Raw genomic sequence first — 21,051 nt, forward strand, 5'->3', positions numbered from 1 at the left:
GGTATGATTTTACTTTATTTATTTTTATTTTTATTTTCATTATTTATTTATCCATGAGAGACACACAGATAGAGGCAGAGACATAGGCAGAGGCAGAGACAGAGGCAGGCTCCCTGTGGGAAGCCCAATGAGGGACTCGATCCCAGGACCCCAGGATCACTACCTGAGCCAAAGGCAGATGCACAACCACTGAGCCACCCAGGTGCCCCAAGGGTATGATTTCAAAGTTTCATGAAGGGTAGCATTAGCCCAAACTTTGCAGGAGAACAGCGAATGTAAATCACACCTCAGAGTTATCCCAACCCCAGCAAGTGAATTGGGCTTTCATATTCAGGCAGAAGAGGGTCACTAGTAGGAAAGAGGGTGTGGCTTTTTGGCTTTTTGTACCAATAGGCAAAGTAGAACTAGTAGTCTAAGGGCCATTTCAGTAAGAAAAGTCACAGATACTAGCAGTTGGGAATACCGTCCCTTTGGGGAGAGATGTGAGAACAGATAAAAGAAAGCCAAGGGGATCTGACAATGTTCTATCTAAACACCTTGCTTATTACTGTCTGCTCCCTTACCTATACCAACCCCACACCTCCAATGGCATGAAAAGCTAATTATACTGACACAAAGGTTGTTCACTCCTGCCTCAAACCATCAAGAAAAAGTGCATTGACTGAAGAATGGTTCTAAAGTATGATTTTGTCCTTTGGAAGCAGAAGACATATTTACCTGGTTGTATATAAGCTTATTATTTATTTAAGTTTATGGTTGCCGACAGAAAACTGATTGTGGTAGAATAATAAAACTCACACTTCGAAATCCCTAATGTACCTAATCACTTTCAACATGTCTTCAAATTAAAACATGTTTTCACAAATGATACATTACACATGTAATCTGGCTTATCTTTTTACTTTGTATCATGCACTCAATTTAGCTGTAGTAGCTAGTGTGTAAGAATTAGGATACCGCATTAGTTCTGAGAAAGATCTTAGAAAATACGTCTTGTCCTTTTAAACAAAGCATATTTTTAGAACAGTGACTCATTCGTAAGTATGACATCTAAGTGATACAGTAACAACAGCCTGGTGTCCTGCCATATGCCTGACTGAAGACAAGGGTTAAGTGCAATGCAAGAAAGGGGTGGGGAAGAGGGATAAATCCTTCCCTAGACTGGAAATAACAGTGTTAAAATGCAAAGTGGCATCCCAAAACCCTTGATTTCTCCTAGAAGTGGGAATGTTCCAATTAACTCAGTAAATGAACACAAAGTATTTCAAAGTGTTCTAATTCCTTCTGATGCCCAAGTAGCCAGACAACTTGGCCTGTGTATTGTTCCATTTGGGTTTGAATTCCAGACTTGGATTTGGCTTCTCTATTTGTAGATAGAGGAAGAAAACATAAGAAGACAGAATTTATCCACTGACTTTTTAAGAGTTGGGGTGAAAACTCATTTAGAAAGTATCTAATCCCCTTTGTGGAATGTCACTTGGTGAAGAACTTAATTGTTCTATACATAGCGTTGATGCATTGACCTGTGATCACCAAATGTTCTACCCTATTCACCATCAGACTGGAAACTCAAGACCAAGGATTGGTAGGAATTCAGCTCTGACTCATCCATCTTGCCCAAAGTAGGCTTTCAATTCATATTTGTTGGATAGATGGATAATTTTAACTAGACATTGATCTTTAATAGCCCCACGCTTAACACTTTACTAGGTGATCACCTATTCATGATTCATGAAGAAATGGAAGAACTAAAAATGAAAGAATAACTTAAATATCCCTTGAACAAGTGTAGTATCTAACTAGAGTGCGAGTCTCCTGTCTCTTTCTCTCCAATCAATAAATGCTTCATGTTAATGCCAATGACTTTTTCTGATGCACTAACCTAATCATGGTGTTCTTCTGTACAAAACTACCTTTTAACTTAGAGGTGAATACAAACTCTTAATATGGAGGCCAAGTGTCTGGAATGTATACTCTAAATTATCTTTCCCATCACCTGATTATCTCCTATAAGCTACTATACCAGATGACTCATGGTTCCTTATATCTGTAATTATTTCTACATGCCCTTTTCTTTGCTGTTACTTTTCTTTCGGCTCAAATTCCTTGATCATCTTTTTCCCTTGTATAAATTTTACTCACCTTGCAAAATGTAGCTTGAAATCCTCCTCCTCTATGAATCTTTCCCTCCTACAAAGTTAGAAATGATGACTCCTGTCTCAGCTCTACCAGCTCACTAAAGCCATGTTTTATTATGTGGCCATTCATCTAAATGACTGTGTCTCACCTCCACTGAGGCACAGATTGAGTATTATCATTGTTATGTCTGCACCTTATTCTCGTATGAGCCAGTATTGACTGCTACTATTTACTGAATTGATTCACTGAGTTCAGAATTTTAAAATTTAAAAGCCTGGAACCAAGCTAAAAGCCAAACAATGAGAGAATGGTTAGGCAATTTATAGTACGGCAACTCACTGGAATATTGTGTTTCTATTAAAATTACAACTGTGAAAGTTAGTAGCCACATGAAAATGTTTATGATGTAACACTAAGTTAAAGGAGATAATGAAAAACATATCTCCTATGGAAAATACATTTGCATATTAAGAAGGATAATAAAGCAATTAGAAAAAATACAGTTGATATCTTAGCATGGGATAATTATATATATATAATATAATATATATAATTATATATATTATATTATATATATATATATATATATCCTCTATTTTTCCTATAATGCTATTTATGGCCTAGAAATGAAAACAAAGTGCTTATAATGAGCTAGACTTGGAAGCAGGTTACAGTAATTCTAAAATGTTCAAACATTACTAACTCACAAACTCAGAGATTGTATGTACACTATAATGGGATGAGAAGCTGAAACATCCAAATTCACATGGTGGATTTTTCAGACGATAAGGAGGCAAGTGCCTAGAGGGAATGCTATTTTTCATTGTAACCAGTTAATTTGATATTATAAGAAAGTTGCTTTACATTGTTTTCCATCCAAGCATGGAAGATCTATATTAAAGCAAATTAAAACACTGGTGAGAAATGAATATACTAATTTATATATGTATATATGATAGTTGTAGTGGTGGGATACTAGATGCCCCTTCATGACTGAGGGACTCACTCTCTTGTTGATGGTGTTGGTGGCTGCCAGCTGCCTGATGAATCACTCTGCAGGCAGTATCCTTGGGCCAAAAGAATCACCTGGCCCGGGGTCATGCACTCCCTCTTCTCCAACCCTGACCCTGACCCCCAGCCACCAGAGCAGCAGCGTGCATTTAAAGACTCCTCGGTGTGAAGAGATGTAGAAAAGGCCTGGTTCCCTCCCCCAAACTAAGACAATCTGGAAAAACCATTCCAACTATGGAGCTTCCCATGAGATCAAGGTGTTGGCAAGGTCTCATGACAATCCAACTACTTCTTGTTCCTCCTTCCTTCACTCCCTACTACTGTTGATCCCCAGGGTACCCCCCAATGAACTTCTGCCTACAAATCTCCACCTAATTGCCTCTTTCCAGAAAACTTTACCCAAGACAGCTTTTATAATTCTGCCTAAAACCTGAAACATTGGAAATAATCAGATATAGGGAAAAAATGGGTTCTTTGAGATATTCTTTGGTAATTTGTAAATAAAAGCTCTGTGGGGTTTTTTTGTTTGTTTGTGTTTACATTTTCTAAGAACTTATGTGTGAAGGCACAGTGACTGCCAAGCATTTTACAGATATCAATGTATTCAATGTTTGTAATAACCCTATGAGGCTGAGACTATTCCCTCATTGTCTTATTTGCAATTGAAATCCTGAGCCCTAGAGTAAGTGAGTTCACCCGCCTAAGATTACAAAACCAGGTAGTGGTAGAACAAGGCTTGGAACTCAGGGACATGGAACTGCATTGAGCTTCTTTGCCACGCTGTTTTTCTACAGAGGGCAGGGCCCTAAGAAACAACATGCAAAGAGAACACACAGGCTTCACACTCCCATCCCATGGTATCATGCCCACCTAGGTAGGAATAAACAAAATTCTTCAGTTCTGAGGCATTGAGCGTTAGCGACCTTTTTCCCTTTCCTTTTCTACAGACCATGTCCAATAAAAATTGTGAGGAAGAAAAGGTTCAAAGAAAAACCATTAGAATAACGCTACTACTATTCACTTTTTGCTTAGAGACCATGATTGTTGCCTCTCATCTGCAGCTAACTTCTTTCTCATTGTGCTTTAAAGAGAAATAAAATGACTCCAGTGCAAGCTTCAGGGATTGCAGAAATCAGGTGAAAAGAAGACTAGGCCATTCTCAGAGTCATGCTGCAGGGAAGATTCCAGAGTACAAAGATTATTTTTAAAAATATGTCCTTTTTTTTTTTTTTTTTGTAAATGCATGCCCTGAGTATGGATGCCTAGTCAGAAAGGGCGAGTGTAGCAATTTAGATCTTACAGCAAACCTCTTGGGACTTCGGAATAATAACTACAGCTTCCAAAAAGGGCAGGAATGTGAAACACTGAGATAACATGGTCTCAAGTACAGAAATATGTTTTCCTTGTGATGTTCTGACCAGACTTGTCCACTAACCCTAACAAGAGTAAACATTCCTTTCACTCCCCAAAGCCACGCTGTGCTGTGTCAAGATTTTCATTTTCATTTTCAATATTCAGAATGCATTGATTAGCCTCTGAAATATAATTACAATTTGGCATCCAAGGATAGCAGCCAATATGTCGTGTAGTGTTTCATTTTTTAATCATTGAAGGACTCAAACAATTTCTTTTATTTGGAGATATTGCAAATATATCCTATTAAAACAAATAACATTCAGGTCAGCAAGTCCTGAGTCTGCAGTAAAGAATGGGAACTAAAAACATTCTGACTTTCTTTTCTAGGAGCAAAGAGCTTATTTTCACAGTCATATGTATATCTTTCACAATGTCTGTGAGGAGAATTCCCTTTATTTTCTATTCATATTGACCGATTCTAGAAAAGAAATACATTTAAATTGATGGATTACTTTTTAAATTCTTCACAAAGTAAAATATGTTTTTCTTTCTCTTTCAACTTCTTTCATTATTCCTCTCATGATTCAGTAACAATCAGATATATCCCCTGCAAAGAAAACTCGCCATTTATGAATTACTGAATTCACAACAAATATACAAGGTAAAACACTTAAATACAATTAAGCCTGGTTGTTTTCTTTATACATATAGTATTTTTGAAATTTTTTTTTATCAACTTCCCCTCTGGCAACTATCAGCTTATTCTCTGTATTTAAGAGTCTTTTTGTCTTGTCTGTTTGATCATTTGTTTTTTAGAACCCACATATGAAATCATATGATATTTTCATTTCTCTCTCTTATTTCACTTAATATCCTTTAGGTCCATCCACTTTGTTGCAAATGGCGAGATGTCACACTTTTTATGTTTAACTCATCTTCCATGTATCTATATCGATAGAGATACATCACATCTTCATCTATTCATCTACCAACAGATATTTGGACTGCTTCCATATCTCGCCTATTGTAAATGATGGTGCAATAAACAACATAGGGGTGCATATATCTTTATAAATTATTCATTTTCTTTGGGTAAATACACAGTAGTAGAATTACTGGATCATATGGTATTCCTATTTTTAATGTTTCTGTAGGAACCTCCACACTGTTTTCCATAGTGTTTGTACCAATTTATATTCCCATCACCAGTGCATGAGGGTACCTCTTTCTCCACAGCCTTGTCAACACGTGTTATTTCTTATCTTTTTGATATTAGGCAATCTGACTGGATGTGGTGATATCACCATTGCGGTTTTGATTCGCATTTCCCTGATAATTAGTGATATCTTCATGATTTTTAAGATACCTATCCAAAACTTCCAGAAGCTTTGCATTTCTTAATCTGACAAGATCCCTCACTATCCTTATAGTTGGAAGTATAAGCTAATTAATATAATATGAGGATTCACTATCTACGTTTATTGACTATATATTATCACTCCCTTGGCAAATTTACCTATAATTCAGAACACTCATCCTTCTGAGTTTTCTGATCATAACATATGATGTGTCAATCTAAAATTAAGTCCTCTTTTTAATAAAGTAAGAAAGGAGATGATGGACAAATCTTGAGAGATTTATTCTAACCAAAGTGTGATAAGCAGAAGGATGTCAGTTTCATCTCTAGTCTCTGGCTTTCTTATGTCCAATGCAGTATCTACACTGTTTGCCCTTGACGCGCCCTTTTACTTTCTCTCTGCCTGCCCATTCAAAACTTAGTTTAGATTTCATCTCCCAACATGCCACTTCCAGGTAGAAGAGCTTGTTCTTTCTTTAAATACACATAGTACTTCCAGACCTCTCTACTGCTATATAATCACTACCCTGACTTTACTGATATACAGGTATCATAGAGTAATGAAACAGCAATCTTTAGTGTCACAAATTATCCATGAGCTATCCTCAAGTCCATTTCTACTATGTCAGACTGATGTCATGTAACCTATTCTTGCCAATAGACCATGAGCAACAGAGATTATATATATATCTCATTCCAGGCTAAAATGCCGGTGATACCTTCCCATTTGTTTTCCTCTCTTGGCTTCTGTCACCTTGGAAGACACTTGCTGAAATGTATAGGGTTTCCAGATAAAATATAGGACTCCCATTTAAACTCAAATTTCATTAAAACAGAAAACAATTTTCAATGTAAGCATGTCCCAAATGTTGTATGGAATATACTTACAATAAAAATTAGTATTATACAAAACTATTATGCTATTATACTATAATACTACCTATTGTATACCAGTATTACACTACAATACTATATAAAATGTTATATATTAGACGCTAAATTACTGTATTATTATGCTATTTGCACATTGAAAACATACTATTATCGTATTTTTTTCTAAAATGTTGAGCTTCAGATGAAAATCAAGTATTTTTTTAGTATAATTATGTGCCAAGTATTTACACTGAATATTTATACGAAAAAACAGTATTTACCTGAAATTCAAATTTAACTGAGAGAATTCTATTTTATACGCTAAATCTGGCAACCCGATGAAATGCAACCTCACAAAGTGGAGGGAACCTCAATCTGTGACTTACTAGGTGAAAGAGAGGGTCTGCTGATCTGCCTCAGACCATGCTGATAAGAAATAAACATTCCCTGACCTCAACTTCACTGAGATTAGGGATTTAAATGTTACTGCTAAGAAGTCTCAGCTCTCCTGACTAGTATAGTACCAATGGAACATAAAGTTGAAAGAGACTATCAGACTAGATACTTGAGAGCTCAACTGGCAGGGTAGATGGCTTGATTTTACACTGATGAAACTGGGAAGGTGTGAATATTTAGGGTACTGATACTACCAGAGCTGATTGATTTTATTTTACATTTGGTTACTATCTGTGTGTCGGAGGGTGAGGAGGGGGAGTGGGGGCGTGTAGAGTGTGCACATGTGTGTGTATGAATGTGCCAATGAATAAGAGAATGAGGCAAGCACCAGGTAAGCAATAGGATAAAAGAGTAGGATGTAATATGATCACCGTCAGAGAACTTAGTTATTGGGTCCGTAAAGCAAGAAACAAGATTTTAGTACCTGAAGTCCAAGAATCATATATTGGCTTTTTTTTTTTCCTGTGGCCTAATACAGGTACCAGGCTTGTTAAACATTTCATACATTCCTCCTAACTTGAAATATTTTTCTGGGTTAACGTCTGTAAAAATCAATCCAATGGTATTCCTTTTCTTTGATTTTTCTCTGAACCCAAAGTAACCAGGGTTAGAGGACCAAAATCTGCCTTATCCCCTAGCTTGCCTTTTTCTATAAACCCAAGGATGAATATATTCTTTATCCCTAAATACTATGTCTGCTACCACACAAATTCCAGATGTCACTAACAGCCACCAAGAAGGTAAAAATATCAGCAGTGGGAAAGGAAGAGCAAAGCAAAAATGAGGAGTAAAACATAAAATGAGAGAAAATAAATGCAAGTAATCCATACAGATGATGAAGTGGAGGAGGGGGTAAGATGGAAAGAACAGAAGTAGGAAAAAAGGAAAGTTTTGTGCCATGTACACATCTTTGTTTCCCTAATCATTCCTTTTTTTTTCCCCCTAGTCATTCCTTTGGCAATTTGTATTCACAGAAAGAACATCCAAATATTAGTTGACTTTGACTCTCATTCACCAGTTTTCATGTATGAGAATTAGGCTTGCTATGAAAATAACAACCATTAATCAGGATTTTCCATCTCAACAAACATTCCGTACTCCAGAGCTTGGCTATTGTCTTGCTGGTGCAATCTTTCTGTAAAGAACTGGCCTGTCAAACTGGGAGAATTTCTTCCTCTCTGGTTGGTTATAGAATGGAGAGTTAGATGCTGACTTGGGGCAAGGGGAAGTTACCTGTCCTGGACCACTTGTAGCTCTACTACTAGATGGCTACTTTGGAAGCTGACAGATGACACTTGACAATGAGTTTGTAGAAGCCTAGTTGATCTTCTGTTTTGATACAGTTTTCCTTTTTTCTTATAAAGCTCTGAAAAACTTTATAAGAACCTCTCCTTTTTCCCTTCATTAACTTTTGATGACTGGATTTCTTTCTTGAGAGAAAATTCAATCCACAAACAAGCTTATCCAGCAACCATGAGTAACGTGGGAACTGGCTCTACGTCTATCAGATCTGTATTAACTCTGCAAGGGTTCAGACTCGAATCAATGGCAAATAGTTTCTTTAAAATATCTAGTAGTTTTTCTTACCACAAAATTTGGTATTTTGTGTCTTGCATTTGTGGCCTTTGAAACTCTGAATTAAGGAAAAAACTCTCAGCAATAATGATAATTTTGGTCAGGTCTGTATTTTTCTCTTTCTTTGCTAATGGAATTTATAATAAGGGGATGATACTGTTTATGTTCCAATTGCTGTTTTAAGTGACTGATGGAAGAGGAATGACAGACCAACTGCTCATGATCTTGTTGAATATGAGCAGCAGGTCATTAGCTATATTGCACTAATAAATAGTAAAATAATAATTATTAACCACAGTAACTGAGTGATTTTCTGAATGGCATTTAAAGTGACAAGGGACAAATTCTATGCAAAATTTAAAGGGGTTAGGGCACTAATAAAGATAAAACTCCATAAAGTATTGACATCTAAACAAAATACAATTTACTGTTACTAGAAGATCTTTTCTAAGATTTCTAGACATAAGCAGCACCTTCAGAAATTATAAACTTTTAGGAAAGATTTTATTTATTTATTTGAAACAGAGAGAGCACGAGCGGTGGGGGGGGGGCGGTGGTGCGGGGGCAGAGGGAGAGGAGAGGGAGAAGCAGGCTCCCCACTGAGCAGGGACCTCAACACAGGGCTCAATCCCAGGATCCTGGGATCATGACCTGAGCTAAAGGCAGATGCTTAACCAACTGAACCACCCACGTGCCCCAGAAATCGTAAACTTATTCTCATCAACTATCTCTGATTCAGGTAGGAAACACGTGTCAAAGTCCTACGGCACCCTCAGTTCCATGGTAGAAAGAGTCTACTCCAGTGAAGGAAATATTTATTTCCTGTTACCTAAGTGGAGTCTTGCCTATACCCCAGCCTGATGCAACTCTAGACTAGCAAAACAACATTCACCTGGACGTCACCACCATTGTGCTACTGTGCCCAAATGCATACTCACATTTTGTTAAAAAGTTAGTTCAAGTTTTTAAAAACAAACAAAAAAATTTTTCTTCCTGTCCTGGAAAAAAATTCCAATTTCTTGTAAGGTAAGCACATCAGGTAATATTTGAGTGACTGATTGATTGAGATATACATGAGAAGTGGTACAAGGTGAATTGTTTTTCATTTATTGCCTCTTTACCATTTGGGGGGCATGCTTATCTTCTAACTTAGTGTCAGACAGCTGTGGAGGCGACATGGCAAATTCAGTGAGGTTCAAATCCTAACTCGACCATGTACTAGCAATACACCCTCTGGCATTGTATTTCACCTTTCTGTGCCTCATCCAATTTTGTAAAATGAGTGACAATGAGTGATACGAGTAGTACTGGTATGAAATTAAATGAGTTTCTATAAACATGTATATGTCACCAAAAAATTCCAGTAAAATATTAAGCACTAAATCAAGCCTTCTCTAAAAGCTGGTACTGGTTTTTTGTTTTGTTTTGTTTTGTTTTTTAATCAGTATGTTTTATTCTGGAGAATTTATTGCTAAGTATGGAACAAAGCTTTCCTTAGGAAAACTGACATTTTGGTACAGAAAGAATAGAGTGATAAAAGTGTTCATAATGAGAATATAATTTCATATTTAAATAGAAAAACTAGGGAGGGACACAGATCTGGGGATTTAGAGAGCCTTCCAAGCTTCTCTCTATCGCTGAAAAGCTCAATTCACAAGCTATCTCACAACATTATATAACAAACTTGTGAAATACATCCTTCTCCAAGAAAGAAAAAAAAATATCTTCATTGGCAATGGTCATAATGGTGTCCGGAGAAAAGAAGAAGTTTTTGGTGGTGGTGGTAGTTTTTCAGACAAGCTGAGAAAAGCCGAGATTATAATGTTAAATACAGCAATCTACTAGTTTATAAGTGAGTGTGCATAGTTATGGATATCTTCAACCTAGAGCTGCAATGCCTATTTCTTTGAGGTTCTGAGAGTTTGAACCTCCCCTTTAAAAACTTAATTGATGGCATTAGAGAATTTACAAGGATACACAATATTTTAAGGTTTTATTGGAAGTATCTGCTTCATTGTCACTGCATAAACTTTTTAGTATTATGAATTTTTTTCCAAATTGAAACATTTTTGCTTTTTTATTTGATCATGAAAGTAACGTAATATATACAAAAATATCAGAGAGTATTATGAAAATGAAATTACTTCTAATCTCACAATTTAAAGATAGCATCAGGATGCGTGGGTGGCGGCTCAGCAGTTGAACGTCTGCCTTTGGCTCAGGGATAGGGGATCGGGATCGAGTTCCACATCAGGCTCCCGGCATGGAGGCTGCTTCTCCCTCTGCCTGTGTCTCTACTTCTCTCTCTGTGTCTCTCATGAGTAAATAAATAAAATATTTTTTAAAAAATTTAAAGATAGCATCAAATCCAGAATCATATCATACTTAATGTTTTATACTTTCTTTTCCAACTAACAAGGTATTATGGATAGTATATCATGTCAGTACATAGAGACACATGGTATCATTACATTATGTAGTATCTCATTGTATGAATAAACTATAATGAACACGTAATTATTTCCTACCGAATGGCTTTTTAATTTGTTGCCCCTTTGTTGCTATCATTAAAGAAAAGTTACAACAAATATCATTGTAGATAATATCTTTATAGATTTTTCTAAATATTCCCTTAGGATAAATTACCAGAAGTGAGAATACGATGTCAAAGGCTGGACACTTTCATAAAGTCTTGATATGGCATCAAAATTGCCCACCCAAAATAAATTAAAAAAAAAAAGATTAAAAAAAAATTGCCCACCCAAAAGGTTGTATCAGTTAACAAGCCTTCACCCGTGTGTATAACCAGAAGTCAGCAAACTACAGCCATGGGTCAAATCCCACCCAATGCCTGTATCTGTAAGTACAACTTTATTGGAATACAGTCATATCCATCAATATAGACCACAAAGTAGGTCCTTTATAGGAAGTGTTTGCCAACCATTGATATAAACCCTTGTCTTGTCATGACTGGCTATCATGAAACACATACAGACATGTGCAAACACACACATATACACACTGTTTTCCTCCTTTTTTCTAATATAAAAATAATCTCTTCAGCAAGATTTCTAGTCATTCAAGAGCACTGTAAATCTTACAGAAAATTATGAAAACTTACCTCAGAAAAAAATTAGAAAACCTCTTTGTTTTCTAGACAGATGACTGAAACTCAGAGAGTATGACTGAGATAATATAATTACTGCTGTAATCAAGTCAGATGCTTGGACTCTCACTTAGTGATCTTTCTACTATGTTCCAAATGGTTCAAAAAAAGTGGCGGTGGGGGGGAAAGAGAGAAGAAAAGAAAGTTCTGGATTAAGAAAACTATCCAAGGGAGTTTTTCTACTAAAAAACTAAATTTGTCAGATTTTTCAAGAGAGCATGGGCCAATTCTATTTCATTAGTGAAAGAAAATTCTAAAACTTTCTAATGTATTAATAAATAATCTCCTAGGATCTTAATGTTTCTCTACTTTTCTCTTTTTCTTTTCAGTACTTTCTCTATTTTCCATTACTTTATGTGATTTTAAGCTCTGCCAAAAATAATACTGAATTAATGATCTTTAACCTCTTGCTTTTTACAATCTGGTTGGAATATATAGTTACAGTGTAAGAATGCATTTCATTGATTTTTTTTTCTTCCTCCTTGGTATAAAGTATTAGGGCTACAATTGTAACTAGCTGATAATTCTCTTAATATATAAAAAAATATATTACTTATAAAAAGTATTTGCTGTTTCTATAAGGAAACATCAATAGGTTGATGAACAGTTATTTGACATTTTCTACTATTATAAAAGTTATTTGATCTCTTTCCAATCTCTTTAAAAGTTATCTCAATAATTGGGATGCCTGGGTGGCTCAGTGGTTAAGTGTCTGCCTTCGGCGCAGGGTGTGATCCCAGGTCCAGGGATGGAGTCCTGCAACAGGTTCACTGCGAGGGGCCTGCTTCTCCATCTGCCTATATCTCTGTCTCTCTCTCTCTCTGTGTGTCTCTCATGAATAAATGAATAAAAAGTCTTTTTAAAAAGTCATCTCAATAATTATAACTCATTTGTTTTAATAATTATGTATATCTTCTATTTTGAAAGAGTATTATTACTTTTCTAAAACTTAGAGTCTGAAAAATAATGAATATTGTATTCTTACAGTTTCTTTAAAAAATCAGACCTTTTATTTGGTAAATAAAATTATTATATCATATGTGAGTTTTTTCCAAACATTTTTCAAAAAAAAAAAAAAGATCTAAACTATTCAAATATTGTGGCATTTGTTAGCCACTTTTTTTCAGATTTTATTTTCTGGTGTTACCACCAGTCAAGTTCAGAAAATGTCAACAGTTGCCCAATACATGCAGCAAGACTTGGGTTATTTTTGAATAGTAACACTCACCTCTAATGCAGAACTCGACAAACAAGTCTCTCAAAGATCAAGGAAAAACACAGTTTTCAATCTGTTTATTACCCTCTCCACAGGTGGTAGGCTCTCCCCTCTGCCCACATTCAGGAGACATTCCCTTATTCAAAGAGGGGATACTGTCCCGAGGTTTCTTTCACCCAATGAACATACTGAGGCATTATTTCTCTTAAACTTAAATCATTTTAAAATATTTTTATTGCTTCTGAAAACTCTTATGGTCTATTAAATTTTACCTTTACCAAGGATAGTGAACAGTATTTTATAGATTACTTAAGAGATTCTCTGATCTTTTTACAATAAGCAAGAAAAGAAGCTAGTCATTGACATAAATGCCCCTAGGGGATTTTAAAATAAGAGGAATGGAGAATTATTCAAACTTTACAACTGTCAGCCAACCTAGAAATGGCTCAACATTTATTAGAACAGGGTAGTTAACAGGAAGAAAACTGTCATCTCTCTTGCCATTTAAAAACTGGGGGTGTTAATTCCTGATATGGGGCAAAGAATACCACCTACTTGTTCAAATAAGTGACAGGCAGTTGGGTACATGAGACTGCACTTTTGGAGAGAGATCTGAGCTTAGAATACATTTTGGGGAGTTTTTCACATACAGTGGTGCTTAGAGCCATATTTTATATTCATTAATATTCATTTAGTGCTCAGCAGCGTGCAATTTAGGCCCATCCACCTAAGGCAGTTAGAGGTGACGCTGAGAGTAAATTTGGTTAGGCCACATTCATGTCCCTGAAAGACACACAATGGCTATGCAGTTTTCTGTGTATTTCTCAGCTCATTTCCCTGAGATCATGTGCAAGCGCAGGCAATTGAGTGAAGATGAGTTGCAAGCATTTGCATGAAAGTAATAATGCAATTTGGCAGCATAGGGAAACATGTCTGAGTAACCTCACGGATTGTGAAGAAATTGATCCCTATGTCAAATGGAAATGAGCCCAAGGCTAGGTCTCTACTCCTTCTAAAAGAAATATTATGGGCATGCACAGAAGTTATTTGTTCCCAGGCATCAGCCCAGACCCACGGCCACATATCAGTGCCACCACTCAGAGTACTGGCATGAAGAGGTAAATTCACCCTGCCAGGGTACAATTCTGGGCCACAGTTCTACTTGCTAATGAAAGCCAGTAACTTAACTTATCCAACCTTGGTTTTCTAATCTGTAAGATGGATAATTACTTTATCTATGTTGGAAAGCTAGGACAGAACTACACCAAGATCATGAATATAAAGCCTTGCTTCCAGATTAATAGCACAAGTAAATGTTAGTTAGGGGGAGAACTGGTGGAAGCATTCTGGATACAACTCAATACATCACAAACACAACTGAAAGATTAGGTGCAACTATTGATTGTTAACAAACAGATGTACAGAAGCTTATACAGAGGAGTCAAATGAAAAGAAGTAAATTAACTGCCTAATGCAAGCTTCAATAAAGGTGACACATGACCAAATTAAAGAAGGAAAATATTCTGTAGTCATACATTCCAGGGAAAGTGTATAAGATTCAGGTCTTCCTTCCAATTTGTATAAAGGAAGCACTTATTCTTGTTTCAAATCACTTTATCTTTAAGGAATGGATGGGTATAAAAATAGCCCCTTTACAATGTACTAGGAAGTATGTCCTATGGACAAAGCAAGATGTAAGCATGATTTAGTGTAAATTGAAGCTGAAACCTAAAGATATTTAATAGTTTAAATGAACTTCTATTATATAACCCCTTTAGGGGCAGTTTTAAAATGTCTTTCATTTTCACTGTGAATGAAACCTAAAGAAAGGGACAGACTAACAAAGCAGCATCTTGGTGAGACAGAAGAATGTGTGAGTGATGAGTGTTGCTAAGCTTTTGAGCAACCCTACAAGGAAGATGATGAACGTTTCTTTCCCTCAAACTCTTTTAAGGAATAAACAATCACTGCTTGTGAATAAGTAAACTTACAGAAAAAACTCTTTGATTCTCTTTTAGTGACTATAACTGAATATGCAAGGATTTGAGAATTTTAATGACTTTGAACTTTGTGCATGTGGGGCACTCCCAATATCTTGTCATTCTTTAATAACTCTTGGAGAAAATAGAATAACATTTCACCTTTTCAGAACACCGTGAAAACCAGCAATTAAGTCAAATGGAACTCCAAGGAACTAAAGACAAGGCAGAGAGAGTTCATGTGTAAAAACCAACCCAGGTACTTGATACCTAGACGACCAGATTCTATTTATTCTTATTTTACTCACAGATAAAATTAGCTTCGTTATCTGATTTTCAAATTCCTGAGCACATTGGATGTAACAAATGAAAAGGGGCTAAAGAAGCCATAGGGCTGCTACAAGGAACAGCATGACTCACACTCCCAAAGGCACAGGAAGCTGAGGCTACTTGTGTAGGACAAGCATTCTAAGGACCACAAAGAGCCACAGAGTTAACTTTGCTTTAATGTAGAACTAAGTTAAATATTCTGAATTGCTAAAAGAGTTATTTTTATGTGGCACATTCACCTTTAAAAGGCAAGAAAGATTACAAACCAATCTGAGAAAGATTTTCATTATTAATAGGTAATTTTATTTTTTTGGAAACAGTAGTATGTTTTGTTTTCAAAAGGGTAAATCCTCAGCTTTGAAAAACTCACATATCCATTATAAATCATTTTCTAAGTCCCAAATGACCATGGTATTGGCTGCCAAATGTAACCACCTAAGTCAGAAGTCCAGACTTCAGTTATAATTTCTGTGATTATTCTATTCATTCATCTGTACATATTTTTTTTTAAGATTTACTTATTTATTTGAGAGCAAGAGTGAGAGTGTGTGCATGCCAGGTGGGGGAAGAGCAGGAGAGAATCTTCAAGCAGATTCCTTGCTGAACAGGGAGCTCCACACAGGACTCAATCCCATGACCCATGAAATCATGACCTGAGTCGAAATCAAGAGCTGGACATCCAAAGGACTAGGCCACCCAGGTGCCCCCACTCATTTATGTATCCTATTTCTCTATTATATAATCAAAAAGTTTGTGACTAGGGGAAAGTAAGCACAAAAAAATGAAAAAAAATTCATCTTCAGCATCAATGTTTGAGAAAGTACTGTGATGATCCTAGCTATTTTAAATATATTTTCTCATGTAATCTTGATAATCATAAAATTTAGCATTCTTATTTTATAGAAGACAAATAGACACACATCTTGATAGTCACAGAGGTCACAGAACATAACCCAGGATACACAGCTGGGTATGGATCCAGGTTGGCTTGACAGTGCTGCCTGCCTCCCAGACAGCATGTGCCTTTACTGACCACAAGGACTAAGTCAACCCAAGTGAACCACTTGCTACTTTATAATAGGATGGTGTTTATAAAGTTAGTACTGAAAAAATTCAAAGCCTGTAATTTGAAATTATAAATCTACCCATAGTACCGTTTTTAGGACCAGAAAGATTCAAACTCACAAGCTTCTAAGTAACTCTTATTAAATAAATTAAGACATATATTTTAGAATTTTCTGCCAGGAAAAACTGTGGCCTCCCCTGAGGAACTTCCTTGGTTATAATAAGTATAAAGATGCTTCTTCTTTGTGTCCCTTTTTTATTTGTGTTACCAGGAAGCTGGGCATTCAAAACAGTATATATTTCCTTCAACTTTCTGTCAGTGTTCTGGGTTTTCTATTTCTAGTTCGAGTTTATTGTATTTATTGCAAAGCCTATGCTTTTGTAGGTCACCTCAAGTCTTTCATGGGAAAATACAAGTACAAAGGCTGATAAAATTTGTAAATGTGTTTCTGTATATGATTGCAACATAAACACTTCAATATTTAATTGATTACCTGTAGATCCACTTTTATCTTTATTCATGTTCCTCAAGTAAAATCCAATGTAAGTCTATTGTACCTTTCTATGATATGTGATAAACTGCCCAACAACATGAATCATGAATTACATTTAGGGCTAAATATCTACATTAGGTTAACATGATGGGTACAGACTGTTTCCCAAGTATCATGGAATTATCTGCTCTCTGATAATCAAATGTTGTAAACGGGTACATGCATTCACAGACACACACACTCACACACACACACACACACACACACACACACGCAGACACACATCCAACAGAAGGACCGAAAATCTTGCCAGTTTGATGTGTTAATAGTCAGCCATGACTTAAAAGGTGAGGATGAAATGAAAGAGGACTCAAACTCATAGTGTCAGAGGCAGAATTTGTTTTCATGAGGGCTCCTAAGTGGTTCTTGTAAAAATGGTACAGGAGTTCCTTGAAACAACTTTACCTAAGAAATTTTATTCAAGGTGTTTGAGTAACTTCTTAGGAGTTCATGGTATTTGCCAGCAACTGTGGACTTTACGTGGCTGTTGCCAAGGCAGCGGATTTGGAAGTTAGAGTGTCCTTCTATAAAAATATTGTTCTTTTCTAAATAAAAGAGTATTTCATCTAGTAAAAAGACATTGGGGCCAATATTAGGGTCCTAACAAACCATTTCAAATTTCACTCTAAAAACACATCAGTGCTCCATTCTGCTCATACAAATATATTTTCAAATTGGGAAAAAGAGAAGTTATTTGCAAAGGTTATAAATGGAGTAGCAATTCAGTGATAAATAACTTAAATGCTTCATGTTTTTCCTAGAAAAGCTACATTTTTGCTACATTCTCCATGTGCTGGTTTTATCTTTCTTACTTCTTATCCCATTTCCCTTCAGCCAAAGATCTAGAAATACCTTCCTCTTTATTAATACAATAACACATCAAAATCTATCTGGAAAAAAATATATTTGGAAATCTAGGAAAGCTATCATTCCTTTGTGTTTCCAAGACAGGAAGCACATAGTACAGTAAGTATGAAATAATAATTATTATTTTCCTTTTCCTCACCTTATAATAGTATTAAGGACAACATGTTTGGGTCCCCCTAAAATCCGTATGTCAAATCCCTAACTCCCAACAGTATAGTTTTAGGAAGTAGGGCCTTTGGGAAGTAATTTGGTTTATATGAGGTCATGAGAGTGGAGCCCCATGATGGGAATTAGAGTCCTTACAAGAAGAGAAAGAGATGAGCTAGGTCTCTCTGCTACATGAGGATAACCAGAAGACACCTGCCTACAAACCAGGAGAAGGGCCCTCCCTGGACACCAAATCTGCCTGCACCCCGATCTCAGGTTTACCAACTTTCAGACACATGAGAAGTAAATGCTTGTTTAAAGCACCCAGTCTATAGTATTTTTGTTATAGCCCCCTAAACTGACAAGGACAAATACTCTTTCAAGAACCCACAGGTGGTGAAAGTATTAGTACACTATCTCAAAAGTCATTTCAAACTGCATCCCTGAGATACGCTGACCAACACTTTTAGCTCTGGCCCAACCCTTCCATTTCTGGTTATCACCTACATTCAGGGGAGAAACTGCTTTTGTCAACCTAAGTGTAAGAGAGACAGCCACAGAATGTGACAAGTCATTTTCTCTCTCTTTCTATTTACAATTTAGGGTGGCGTCCCCATGAAATAATTAATTGACCTGCCTGGAGAACAAATAAATCACACACTCAATATGCTGCTTGGAATTTTCAGCTCATTTCTGCAGCACTGCTGTGCAGCACGGCTAACGTATGAGGTTGGTAAGCTCTTCTGACACATTTCCAAGTCTTCCTAGGCTCTTGCAAGGGTATAGTGGTGAAATATGACAGAGATCGTGGCACCGTTACAATAGCATATGCCCCAAATCAGTAACTATCAGAACAGAAGGCATAACTGCAACAAAACCGATACAACAAGTGCTGCACAAGATGAGGAAGGGAAAGAAGAATCTTAAGGATCATTCAGCACTACCATAAATGAGGGCTTGGCTCCTCCTGAGTATGTGTGGACCATGCATGTCTACCAAGAGATTCTTTGCATTGCCTTTATCAGATATTCTCTATTTAGGAAGGTAACAAATCAGAAAGAAATTTGAGACTACCTATACCATACTAGCTTTCCAGGTCTTTTTATTTCCCCTTTTGTATAAGTTCAGAGGTCATTCCTTGGCAGGACTACATATGCTTTGCTAATTCTGTAAAGATTCAAAGCTTCATATGAATGTTAAAAAGGTATAAGATTAATACACTTTGGAGACTATTAGGAAACCTATTTGTTACTTACTCTCAAATGTATATATCAAATGTTACTGTCACATCAAACCAACAGACTATGTATAGACCAGAAAGAGATCAAGTTCCTAGTAACTCTAGGGAAATAACTCTAATAGAATCCTTGCTTGAATTTTAAATCAGCCCATGACATGAGTCATACAGTCCAAACCCACTGTACTGAATACTTCTTGATCAGTTGTAATTCAACCGCTATTTATAAGCAATAAAAAGAGAGCAATGACATCAACCATTGATCTCATACTTAAATGCCTAACTAGATAGACATCTAATTCACAGGTCTCACAAATTCCTTATGACAGAGTATCAAGGGCAAGTTTGTGGAAGGAACTGTGATGTGGACAAGGTTTTGCAACATCCCTGCTCTGAGGACTCCAGATCTGAGGAAACTCCACTATCCTGAACCTTCAGAGATCTCCAGAGAGTAGAAAAAGTTAATCAGAAAAACTGCATACCCAAAGGGCAAAATTCACTTCACTGGAGATGACAATTAGCTCCTTTTAAACCATAGTCAAAGAATTTTAACAGCAGCACATAATGAAAAACTTTTAATGGAAGTGACCTTATGATTCATCAAATGAGGTTATAGAATGATACATTTACAATTTCATACAAATCGTCAGGATCAAAACAATCATTTTTTAAAAAAGATTTTATTTATTTTTCTGGCACAGAGAGAGAGCATGAGTAGAGGAAGTGGCAAAGGGAGAAGTGAGCCCTGTGCTGAGCATGGAGCCCTAATTGGCCTCTATCCTAGGACCCTGGGATCATGACCTGAGCCAAAGGCAGATGCTTAACCAACAGATCCACCCAGATGCCCAAGATCAAAACAATCATTAAGTAGCATTTGTAAGATCTATCATGATAGACTCATCATCATCTCTGACATAAATATCTTTGCTATATAAAGATGATGTGTTTTATGGCCTTAATTCAGAATTGTTCTTAAAACCCCTATGGGAAGTTATCAAAAACATATGAACCCCTTTGTCTGACAATGGGATGTCCTTAATAAGGAACCACTAGGTAAATTATCTTATAAGTTGCACTAATTTGCATCATAGGCATAAAATTCATCTTTGATATTTAGTTTGGTGGTTACCATAAAACCAGCTGCTAACATAAATGATCATATTGACTGGAGTTTTATTTTCTCAATCTGTGCTGGGCTTTCTTTTCTTCAAATACTTTCATTTAATCAGTAATCTCTCTCATCAAAGAACTTTTAACTAATTACTGAGTTACAGATATAATTCTTCACCAAGTTTGTCTGATGACATATAATATGAATGGATAATATATCAGCTATGCTGCTAAAAGCTGTGGAACTGTACTCAAAGGTTGATGGATAATCAAGGCTTATTTAAAGTATAATTAATTTGTCACCATCTAGGAGATTTGAAATAAATTCTTCTCAATTCCCACTGCTAAAAATCTTCATGATCTCGGAGGTTAAACTAATTCCAGCAAAATCTATAAATCTGAATTGGCCATTTTAAATCTCTTCATGCTAACCTGAGGTGCAGAGAATCTCTAGAAAAGCTTTTCTCACATTCGGCATGTTTGGATTGTCTCCCACCTATGACATGTCTATAAGAAAGAATTTTTGGGGCAGCCTGGGTGGCTCAGTGGTTTAGCGCCGCCTTCAGCCCAGTGTATGATCCTGGAGACCCAGGATCAAGTCCCACACCGGGCT

The 21,051-nt window shown here is 36.4% G+C and overlaps 1 protein-coding gene and 1 long non-coding RNA gene across 25 annotated transcripts in view; one reads left to right on the forward strand and one right to left on the reverse strand.

The window, feature by feature from the left end:
• Nucleotides 1-21,051, reverse strand: part of RBMS3 (RNA binding motif single stranded interacting protein 3) — a 1,287,947-nt gene that overhangs the window by 430,114 nt on the left and 836,782 nt on the right. The window lies entirely within an intron of this gene.
• Nucleotides 1-21,051, forward strand: part of LOC112668659 (uncharacterized) — a 58,163-nt gene that overhangs the window by 23,695 nt on the left and 13,417 nt on the right. For all 4 annotated transcript variants that reach the window (XR_003141771.2, XR_003141773.3, XR_004808725.2 and 1 more), the window contains 2 exons: nt 17,912-18,043; nt 18,695-18,820. This is a non-coding gene — a long non-coding RNA (uncharacterized LOC112668659). The remainder of the gene's footprint in view (nt 1-17,911; nt 18,044-18,694; nt 18,821-21,051) is intronic.

The sequence above is a fragment of the Canis lupus genome, chromosome 23 (genome assembly GCF_003254725.2).
Source record: "Canis lupus dingo isolate Sandy chromosome 23, ASM325472v2, whole genome shotgun sequence".
In the NCBI taxonomy this organism is placed as follows: domain Eukaryota; kingdom Metazoa; phylum Chordata; class Mammalia; order Carnivora; family Canidae; genus Canis; species Canis lupus.